This window comes from Globicephala melas, chromosome 10 (assembly GCF_963455315.2).
Source record: "Globicephala melas chromosome 10, mGloMel1.2, whole genome shotgun sequence".
NCBI classification, from domain to species: Eukaryota; Metazoa; Chordata; class Mammalia; order Artiodactyla; family Delphinidae; genus Globicephala; species Globicephala melas.
This window is the reverse complement of record NC_083323.1, coordinates 83,936,872-83,949,079: the sequence shown is the minus strand read 5'-3', so window position 1 is coordinate 83,949,079 and position 12,208 is coordinate 83,936,872. Positions and strand designations below refer to the sequence as shown.

General features: G+C 34.2%; 1 non-coding gene across 1 annotated transcript; it reads left to right on the top strand.

Moving 5' to 3' along the window:
• The first annotated feature begins 217 nt into the window (after window positions 1-217).
• Window positions 218-324, top strand: LOC115844422 (U6 spliceosomal RNA). The gene has a single exon (XR_004036111.1). It is a non-coding gene; the product is annotated as a U6 spliceosomal RNA (small nuclear RNA).
• Window positions 325-12,208: the final 11,884 nt, after the last annotated feature.

Genomic DNA, 12,208 nt, shown 5'->3' with positions numbered 1-12,208 from the left:
CAAAAGTTTCGGGGCTGACTTAAACTTCACTCATGACCGCTATATCTGGGAAATACTCCATGGGACCTCAGGTTTAGAAAACATGTGGAGATACTTTCAAATGTTCCAAACCATCTCATTCAAGCTTTATCATTTGATTAAATTTAAAAAGCACTTGGATGCTCTGGAGTGCCTCCCAGTATGTCTCAGTGACTCTGCTGTTTAGAATCAGGGTGTGGTGCTTGCTTCGGCAGCACAGATACTAAAATTGGAACGATACAGAGAAGATTAGCATGGCCCCTGTGCAAGGATGACATGCAAATTCGTGAAGCGTTCCATATTTTTTAAAGCAATTATACTCCAATAAAGGTGTTAAAAAAAAAAAATCAGGGTGTGGTGATGGAGATGAATATACAAATAGACCCGGGTCTGAATGGGTCTGAGTTGCTAAAGTAAATCATTGTTCTAAACTAAATGCCATTATACTTTATGAAGTTTCATCTGTCATCAGGCTCCCAATATCAATCTAAAATGCTACCATAGGACTGAGCAATTCCACTCCAAGGTATATATCCAAAAAAACCAAAAACACTAATTCAGAGAGAGGCATACACCCCAATGTTCATAGAAGCATTATTTACAATTGCCAGAGTAAGGAAGCAACCTAAGTGCCCATCAACAGATGAATGGATAAAGAGGATGTGAGATATATATATATATATAAAACGGGATACTACTCAGCAAGAAAAAAACAACAAAATTTTGCCATTTGCAGCAACATGGATGGACTTGGAAGGCATTACACTAAGTGAAATAAGTCAGACAGAGAAAGGCAAATACTGTATGATATCACTTATATGTGGAATCTAAAAAAATATGACAAACTACTAAATAGAACAAAAAACAAGCAGACTCACAGCTATAGAGAACAAACTAGTGGTTGGGGGGAGGGGTGGGGGGAGAGGGAGGAGCTGTATAGGGGAGGGGGAGGGGGAGGTATAAACTACTGGGTGTAAGATAGGCTCAGGGATGTGTTGTACAGCACGGGGAATACAGCGAATATTTTGTAATAACTGTAAGTGGAAAGGAACCTTTAAAACTTGTATAACAAAATTTTAAAAATTAAAAAAATTAAAAATAAGTACATACATAAGATATCTTTGATTTCTACTAAATTACTAGGGTTCACCACAACATATCTGCCACATACTGACTGATTTTTCTGTAACACGAGTTCAGTCACAGTTTCTCAAAGCGGTATGTCAGGTAGGGTAGTCAGTACCAGTCCGTCACTGTGGTAGCCCTGAACATTAGAATAAGCCTCTTTCAGTCAATGATTTTCATTTTGGAGAAGATGGTCACAGTGATTCAGTATCACAGTTAAAGTATGTTAAGTGTCCACACTTAGCTGAAGACCCTGTTTCCAGGCAAAGTTGCTCTCTGGTCTAGCTCAAATTTTAAGTAGTTTTCCCAAAACAAAAGCTCACCTCACAGTCCTTCATACTGAGCATTCTGACGGGTTGAAACACAAACAAAAATAGAAAGAAAAAATAATCCCCCCCCAAATTTACAGGATTTTCCAGATGTTTGGGGGTGAGGTAAATCATTAAAATCTATGAGAAATTTAGTCTCCTGTTGTGAAAAACACAAGGTCTACTTTGATAAAACCTAGCTAAGAAACTGAGAAAAGAAAGTCAGGATAAAATAATTTCTTTCCAAAGCATTGAGAAGCTAATAGGTGAATGTTTCAGAATGTAGATATTTAGCAAAAGGATGACATATACAGAACTTGCTGGTAACATTGGAGAGTACAAAAAAATTATATTTTTAGTGATTGTTAGTTTTCTACAACAGAATATGCTCTTAGGTCTACTATCAGTATTCCCAGGACAGATGGGAAAAATGATCCAATCCCAGTTTCAACTCCATTTTGCTCTATGTTTTTTTTTTTTTTAAAACCACATTACATCAATAGTTTCCTAATCACTAGAATTACTTGCCATTCGAAGCCTAAGTAGTATAATTGTAACCAGCTCTTTTATTTTCCACTTTATGCCATTTTAAATTAGTTTTATAGCAACCAACTGTTTTGGAGTTTTGATTGAAAGCTCCACTTTCTTTAGACCATCTTTAATTAAATGACATCTGAATGGGAAGACTTTCTGAATAGGTTAGTTAGAACAATGGGTGCTGCCAGATCTCCGCATCAAATATTAGGGGTGCTCCAAGGAGGCGTTAAACAGCCCAGAATGGTCCGTGTATTTAGAACCTGTGAATTCTGAACCTGACTCAATTCCTGCCTTCCTGTGTGCTGCCCTTGACAGATAATCTAACCTCTCTCGCTTCTGTTTTTATCATCTGTTGAATTAAGGATGGTGGAACAGTATGCTTGTCAAATTGCCATGCTATGACAAGGGATATGTTTGAAACTCACGGAAAGTGTCTTGTCCATCTCCTCATCAAAATGAAACAAGCTCCTATTGTGTTTTAAGGGTGAACTCCATTGTCTGATTTATGCTGTCACATGTTTGCGAAGAGTGTAAATTGATTTTCACTCAAAACAGACTGAAAAGCCCAAGTGCTTGCCAAACTCGAAATCGCTAACCTGTCTGGAAAAGCTCACCCAAGCCCATGGAATCTGAGGGACTATAAATGTTTAACTCAGATGCTTGGACAAAGCGACTCCAGCCAGAATCATTCCACAGAGGCAGGCTAACTGTAAGCTACACAAACAAACAAACAATCCTCCCAAGAGTGCAACAGTCAGTTTTTCTCCAAATTGATTAAATTTCAGTACAACTAGACTGAAGAATTTTCACAGATATTTGTTCTGAGAAAACTAATTTCTCAAGGCAGATCTGCAGAGTTTACACAGGCTAATTTTTTTTAGCGGGGGGAGTACTTAATAAGTGTAGTTGACTTGGGGTAGACTTGGAAATTCCTGAGCGTTGGGAAAAACTCAGTAACATCATGACTTGCTATTTCATTGCATTTGAACATGATGGCCAAGAACTTAATCTCAGCTCTGGACAACCCTGGGTTTGGAATCCAGTTCCACATCTTAATAATCTGTGCTTACTTTCATCACAGGGCTGCTGTGAGGGTTATCAAGGAGAGGTCCACAATGAGATGCACATCATAAATGATGAGAGTTGTTCAAATCCACTGAATCACTGTATTCTTAAAGTTATTTTTGATGAGAAAGATGTAAATATGCTCTACAATTTTCAATAGTGACCCACCACTCAGGTTTGTCCTGGACTGGGATTTTTCAAGGATGTGAGACGTTCAAAGCTAAGAGGAGGAGAGTCCTTGGCAATCTGGGATGGTTGTCACCACAGCTTTTACTAAGCAGCTACTTAGACACAGTGAGTCAAAATTGTGCCAAAAGTTAGTGCAACCCTGGAAAAGAGTCAAAACCCACTGTACGCTTTTTACTTGACCATTTAGCTCTCAGTGTCATAAGCATGACAGCTATGAGTGCAGTCCTCTCCTGCATTTAATTATTCAACAAATGAGATGAACAAAAAAGGAATCACATGTTTCCACAAACTTTTATTGAAGATATATTATGCACACAAAGTGGTTGAAATGATAAATACATGACTCCATAAGTGAGAAAGTGTGATAGATGCTACAATAAAGGTAAGTGTAAAGTACAGTTGGGAACAAATTTTGGTTTATTTCAAAGATCATAGTGTGAATATTTGCTAATGTCTGCTTCCCTCAGGAGATTATAAACTCCTTGACATGTGCGTGTCTTCTTCACATATAAGTCTACAGTATCTACAACTGTGCCATGTAATAACCACCCTGTAATCATTTATTAAATAAATTGTTATATGACATTGAAAGTATGCTCCTACAGCACACTGTCATAGCATTATCAACTGAGTATTTCTTACAAGAAATATGTTGAAATCTGAAAGATGTCCAGATCAAGACATTTGTCCGGCAATGTATACACACATGCATGCATGAATATATAATACATATATTTGTGTGTGTGTGTGTGTGTGTGTGTAGGTCAAGGAAGAATATGAACTAAAAGTAATGATTTGAGAATTGTCAGCATAGAGGAACAACATCTACACTTATCCATTCAGACATCGTCAGTGGATAAGTATAGATAAATAATAGTGATTGAAATGTCTTGTTTTAAAAATGTTTTAATGTTTAGAACATTTTTATATTTACAGAAAAATAGTCCATTAACTTTGTTCACATTCCCTTAGTTTTTTTCCTAATGTCCTTTTTCTGTTCCAGGACCCCATCCAGGATAGCACATTTTAGATGTCATATCTCCCTGGATTCCTCTTGGGTCTGAGAGTTTCTCAGACTTTCTTTGTTTTAGATGATCTTGACAGTTTTGAGAAATTCTGATCAGGTATTTTGTAGCATGTCCCTTTATTGGGATTTGCCTGTTTTTTTCATGATTAAACTAGGGTTATGGGTTTTGGGGAGCATGACCATAGATGTAAAGTGTTACTTTCATCACATCACACTAAGATACATACCACCAGCATGATTTATCACTGTTGGTATTGATTCCAATCACCCACTGAGAGTATTTGTCAGATTCCTCACTATAAATACGTTTTTGTTTTGTTTTGTTTTGTTTTTATTTATTTATTTATTCATTTATTGGCTGCGTTGGATCTACGTTGCTGCGCGCGGGCTTTCCCTAGTTGCTGCAAGCGGGGGCTACTCTTTGTTGTGGTGTGTGGGCTTCTCATTGCCGTGGCTTCTCTTGTTGCAGAGCATGGGTTCTAGGCGCACAGGCTTCAGTAGTTGCAGCACGTGGGCTCAGTAGTTGTGGCTCGCAGGGTCTAGAGCACAGGCTCAGTAGTTGGGGCACACAGGCTTAGCTGCTCCGCGGCATGTGTGATCTTCCCGGACCAGGGCTCGAACCCATGTTCCCTGCAGGCCAATTCTTAACCACTGTGCCACCAGGGAAGTCCTAAATACGTTTTTAAAATGAGACCTTACAACACATAAAAATTTTCCTTAAAATTATTTAATTTCTTCAAGAAAATTCATTGAAGTGAAACTGAAAGATTTGCTGAACAGAGAAGAATTTTTTATATGAGGCATTTGCTTATAAAAACGTTTCCTGCTATAGCCATAAACTTCTACTCTTTAAGTCCCTCCTTTTGTTGGCATTGTAAATTGGAGAACAATCTAGCCCCAATGCATACACTCTGGTTAGGACCGTCAATCAGGATGCCCTGACAAATCTTGGCTAAGAGATAAATGCTTATTTTGCAGACAAAAATCATTACATTTTCCCAGATATTTGAATCTTGAGTGGAGTAATGCTGAAATAGGAAATATTGAAAGCTGATTCAATGAGTGTGGTGCTCCCAGGAAATTGTTCATTAATTCTAGCTATCTAGTTCCCCAAAGCTTTTCCAATTACTGGCCTTCTGATTCCAGTTCTTTTTTTCTCTTGGATTTTTGATCTACTCTATTATCTTTTCTTTTCCTTAAGCTTTAATAGTTTGTTTCTGCTGCTTACTGTGAAAAATCAATAACTGATAGAGTTATTTTAAAATAATGAGGAAAAACTTAAAAACTGGTGGCCTTATTTTCAACTACAATTTCATCTTTAAACAAATTCTATTTCTTCCTTTCTCAGCTTGTGAAAATTCCCTCCCACTTCTTCTCCTCCCTTCATTTTTGTTAGTTGAGCTATTGTTTTTACGGTTTATAAAAACCATACACCATAAACTGTGGTTTATGACCACAGTGATCAGGAGGACTTAGTTAAGTTGCATAACAAGCAACCATAAATCTTAATGGCTCAACAGAAAGTTTTCCCCTTACTCATGCTGTCTGTTCATCACAGGTCAACTGGAAGCTCTGCTCCCTCTCTTTACTTAAGGATAGGATGTGCATATTCCTGACAGACACGAATCTTCAGGATTTGAGAAAAAAAATCAGAGTTCCCGTGGATTCTTGGGAATTCCCCTAAATCATAAGGTATTCTGTGTGTTTTATCATACTCTACATATTTTAAAATCACAAGTGACCATGTCAATAAAAAGTAAATCATTTTTTGTGATGTGGTTATACTAAAATTTTCAGAGGTTTTCTCTGAAAAGAAAAAAGATTCTGATGATGGGTATAAAGTTCATTTTTGGTGGGATGATCATGTTCAAAAATTAGTGGTATTGTTTACACAACTCTGTGACTATAGTAAAAAACCACTGAACTGTATATTTTAAAGGGGTGGATTTTATGGTCTATAAATTACATCTCTTTAAAGCTGTTATAAAAAAGAGAGAACAGGTAATATTAAAAGGATAGTTTATTATTATTATGAACCAATATATTGTAAAAAGATTTTATTTCTCTATTTATATTTATATATATATATTATATATTCTAATATACAGGCAAACCTTAAAGATATTGCAGGTTTAGTTCCAGGCCACCACAACAAAGCAAATATCTCAATAAAATGAGTTACATGAATACTGAATAAAATGAGTCCCAGTCCATACTGAAGTTATTTTATACTATACTATAGTCTATTAAATGAGCAATAGCATTATATCTAAAAGAAGTACATACCTTAATTTAAAAATATTTTATAGTTAAAAAATGCTAACCATCATCTGAGCCTTCCACGAGTCCTAATCTTTTTGCTGGAGGAGGGTTTGAAATATTATAAGAATTACCAAAATGTGGCACAAAAACATGAAGTGTGCAAATGCTCTTAGAAAAATGATACCTATAGACTTGTTCAATGCAGGGTTACCACAAGCCTTAAATTTGTAAAAAAAAAAAAAAAAATGCTATATCTGCAAAGTGCAATAAAAGGAAGTGCAATAGAATGAGGTTTTGTCTGTATATTTAATATAGTCTATATAATATATAACATATAGATTAATATATATAATATTTTCACAGTATATTGGTTCATAATATTAATAAGCTATACTTTATTATAAATAATATATACTTATAAACATATTTATTATAAGTCATATGTAGTATATAATAAATATATATACACACATACAGAAATGACATGTGAAAACTATACTTACCTGATATTGACATTTGGTAACATTAAGCATTTAAAAAAGAATCATTAATACAATATAAGTACAAAATAAAAATCATTTAAATAATTGACCATAAGTTAGACAGATAAGACCCCTAACAAAATTATTATTTGGGGGTATTGGATTGAGACCTACTACTTTTGGATGAATGTGAGCCTACTTATCTGTGAATCCTAGCACATATTAAGGAAGTGATCATTTATGACTATTGATACACATTAGTCCCTCGAAGTACCTTTAAGGTTTCCAATATCTCCAGTTCCCTTTGAGTCTCTCTAGTTTCTCTAATTTCCCTCAGTACTCTGAAATTCTGAGAGCATATTTTTTTCTAGCATCATTCAATATCAGATGTTTTTTTCTTACTTGGTGCAAATAGGCTATTTACATTTAATGTAATTCCCTACATTATTAGGTTTTTGTCTACCACCTTATTATTTTTAAGCTATATTTATGGTCCATCTCTATATATTATTTCCTCTCCCTTTGTATTAATTAACAGAAAACTTGTAATCATTATTTCCATCTATTAATTTGTTAGTTATACATTCCAGTTAGTTATCTAACTATTTCTTGTTATTTATACTTTCCTTTTCCTGGCTACCTAGAGATTACAACATGCAGACATGGCCTGTTACAATGTAATATAAATTAATACTTTTACTACTTTACTATACTTCCTGAAACTTATGGCTTTTTAGTCAGTTTATCCCCTCCTATCTTCTGCATTATCATTCTCTTGCATTTTGCTGTGCATACATTTAAAATATCATAACACATTATTATTGTTGTTTTGAACAGTCAATATTTATTTCAACTGTTCACATAGTTATCTCTTCTATTGCTCATTCATTCCCTTCTGCATCTCAATGTATCTGGGATCATTTTTATTTGTTCTGAAGGATTCTAATTTTTGTTTGTTTTGTAATGTTTTTTGTTTGTTTTAGCATAGACCCACTGTTGAAAATTCTGTTTTGTTTGTCTGAAAATGTTTTTACTTTACTTTCATTTTTGAAATAGATATTCAAAAGCTTTTCTCTCAGCACTTAAAATGCCATTCCACTTTCCTCTGGTGTTATTGTTTCCGTTGAAAAGTCAGTTGTCAGTTTTACTGTTGCTACTTTGAAGGTAATGTGTCTTTTTCCCAATGGCTATTTAGATTTTCTTCCAGTCTTTGGTCTTCAGAAGTTTACTCCAATGTGACTAGGTGATTTTTTGTGTGTTTACTTGAATTGGCCTTTTCTTAGCTTTTTGAATCTGTCAGTTGTTTTTTTTTTTTTATTACCGAGGGTTATGCTTCCACTCCTTTCTTTCTTCTTCTTTTTCTGAATCTCCAATTATATGTAAGTTAGAACTTTTAAGGGTGTCCAACATATCTCTTACACACATTTTTTTAATAAAAGATTTATTGAGATACAATCCATGTACCATAAAATTCACCCTTGAAGACATTAAATAAGTGCAATAAGCTAGTCACAAAAAGACAAATACTGTATGATTCCACTTATATGAGGACTATAGTAGTCAAATTCATAGAGACAGAAAGTAGAATGGTAGTTTACAGAAGGTAGGGGGAAGGAGGAATGAGAAATTATTGTTTAATGGGTATAGAGTTTCAGTTTTGCAAGATGAAGAAAGTTATGGTGATGGTTGTACAGTAACATGAAAGCACTTACTATGATTGTACAGTGTTCAGGTATACACTGAACAATATACCTACAATGGCTAAAATGGTAAACTTTATGTTATGCATATTTTAGCACAATTTAAAAATCACCTTTTTATAGTATGTTATTCATTGTTTCACTCCATTCTAAGAGCAACCATCACCACCATCTAAGTTCAGAACATTTTCATCATCCAGAAAAGAAACCCTGTACTCATTAGCATTTTCTCCTCATTGTCCTGTCAAGCAGGCACTGGCAACAACTAATCTAATTTTTCTTTCTGTGAATTTGCCTACTTTAGACATTTCCAATAAATGACATCATACAATATGTGGTCTTTGGTGACAGACTTCTTTCACTTAGCATAATGTTTTTAAGGTTCACCCGTGTTATAGCATGTATAAGTACTTCATCCCTTTTTATGGTCAAATAATATTCCATTGTATGGATCTACCATATTTTGTTTATGCATTCATCAGTTAATGAAAATTTGTGTTGTTTCCACTTTTTGGTTATTTTGAATAAAGCTACTATTAATATCTGTGTTCAAGGTCTAGTGGGGACATACATACCCACTTTTCTTGGGTATGTATCTAGGAGTGAAATTACTGGGATGTATGGTAATTCTATGTTTAACTCTTGAGAAAATGCCAAACTCTTTTCCAAAGAAGCTGTACAATTTTACCTTTCTACCAGCAATGTAAATTTTCCATATCCTTCCAAGACTTATTATTTTAGCCATATTTATGGGTATAAATTGTTATGTCATTCATTGTAGTTTTGATTTGTACTTTCCTGATGGCTAATAATATCTTTTCATGTCCTTATTGATCATTTGTATATTTTCTTTAAAGAAATGTCTATTCAGATTTTTGTCCATTTTTAAAGCTGGGTTATTTGTCTTTTTATTATTGAATTGTAAGGATTCTGTATATTTTCTGGATACAAGTTGCTTACCAAATATATGATTTGCAAATATTTTTACCATTCTGTAGGTCATTTCACTTTTTTGATGGAACTCTTTGAAACAGAAATTTTTTAAAATTTTAATAAAACCCAAGTTATTTTTCTTTTTGTCACTTGTGCTTTAGATATCATACCTAAGAAACCATTTCCTAATACATGGTCACAAAGATTTATTCCTATGTTTTCTTCTAAGACTTTTATAGTTTTAGATCTTATTTTAGATCACTGATCAATTGTATATGTTGTGAGATGGGGGTACAACTGCATTCTTTTGCATAGCTATCTAGTTGTTTTAGCTAGCTTTTTGATAAGACCATTCTTTCCCATTTAATCATCTTGGCACCCTTGTTGAAATTAATTCACCAGACATGTAAGGGCTAGTGCTATGATTTTTTCATTCTTTTTTTCTTTTTGATTTAATTTTTGTGCATTACCTACTTTTCTGCTTCCTAGTTTTCTGACCCTATATTCTGATCATTCCAATCTGTTACTAAATACATTCACTAGATTTTTAATGTCAGATATTTAGTTCTAGAGTGTCCATTGAATTTTTATAAATGCCAAAGTTCTCCACTCTCATAAATTTGTTCTTTTTTCCCTTTTGTGAACATATTAATTGTAGTTATTTTTAAATCCTTGTGTTCATTCCAAGAACTGAAGCATTTGTTTTCTGGTTTTTTTCTCTAGTTCATTGTTTTGTTATTATTGTTGCTTTCTCTATCCATATTTAATAATATTTTATGCAATTATAGAATTACATATAAAAGAAACATAGAGATACAATGTAATATTATTTTAACCCAGAGACGTTTTCCTTTTTTTTTTTTTTTTTTTTTTAAATTGAAGGCCTGCTTATGTCAATCAGGAATTCAGCTGGATCTGGAAGGATCCCAATTTTAGTAAGATTCAATCTACCTCTGGTTTTCCCTGTTTCTAGGGCATGGATTTCTGGGCCTTTGATTTAGAGGCTGTTGGGTCTTTGTCCCATTCATTGTATAATACTTCAGGAAAGGCTGTTTTTCCTTAAGAGTTTCCCAGATCAAATTTCTAGCATACCACTTCTGATAACTCCAAAGTCTAACACATAATTTGAGGATAAAAAGGCCGTGGCTTGACATAGGTGCTTTCCCTCTGCAGGACTTTGTTTCCTAAGCACAGTGAGACTGCTTTACATTCGGTTAAAACCCAAAAAGCAGTGGTCCAGCTGCTCATCCTCACAGTACTCTTTGAAATGAACCGGTAACAAGTGAGGGTTTAATTGCTCTCAACTAATCCTTGTGTTTTTTCAATACATTTCTTAGTTAACAAAACTAATTCTGAGAAATGCTGTATTCTGTGTCACTGAGTGTATATAATTCATGATGACACATAGAGGTTCATAGGAAAAAAACTGTTTGATTTTGTCTAATCAGATATTTTCCCAACTTTTTTAAAATTTGGAGCTCTATTTTTAGGTGATAGATATTAACATTTTGCCAAACACATTTTGAAAAATATTATGAGAAGAAGGGTAATATCTGGACCTAAGCATATCTATCTATGACTAATATGGTAATTGAGAATGTAGGCATATAGGTTTGTTTACCCGGGAATAATTTTAAATGTTTTGCAAGGATATTCATAATTTGATATGATAGTGCAAATTAAAAGTGCAATGATTGAAGGGGAAAAGAAGGGGTGGGAATGTTAAGCCAGGAATGAGTCATAAAGTGCATACTAAAATGAAGAGCACATTTTTTTACTGGCAAGCAATAAATTTCACTCAAGATTCTGATACCTAGAGTGGAAAAAAAATGAGGGGATGCACTACAAGAATGTTGTTTTTACTCTCCTTAATTGTTGAGATGCAAAATTACTTATATTTTCACATATCTTAATAGATTCTTCACAATGATTTATTAAGGCAGAATCTGTCAATATTGTTTTCATGTATGAGAACATTAACACTTAGGAAAATAAGAAACTTGACCAAGTTTGCACAGGTAAAAATGGCATTCAACTAATAGTTATTGATTCCATACAATGTGCCAGGCACATTACTGAATAAATTACAAGCTTATAGCATCTCTGAAGGACAGGTATTATGATCTACACTTTTTTGAAAATAAATAGGTCTCAAACATACAACTGGTTTCACCATAGAAGATTGGTTAATAATCCCATCTTCATCCTCAAAGGTATGAGTAGTCAAATTAATTTCAACACTATAGTTACTTGTGGGTAAAAAGGAAGGAGCAGGAAATTTTCTCCAAACTCAAGTTCCCAAACAATATTTCTAGAGCCAAACTAAATATAGCCCTTTGTTATGAACCTCATGTTTGTGTGCCTGCTCCCCCTCCCCAGATTCACATGTTGAAACTCTAACTTCCAGTGGTATGATATTAGGAGGTGGGGTCTTTGGGAGCTAATTAGGTTTAGATGAGGTCATGAAGGTAGAGCCCCCATCAGGATTAATGTCCTCATAAAAAGAGAAATAATCTAAAGCTCACCCTCTCAGTCATGTGAGGATACAATGAGAAGACAGCC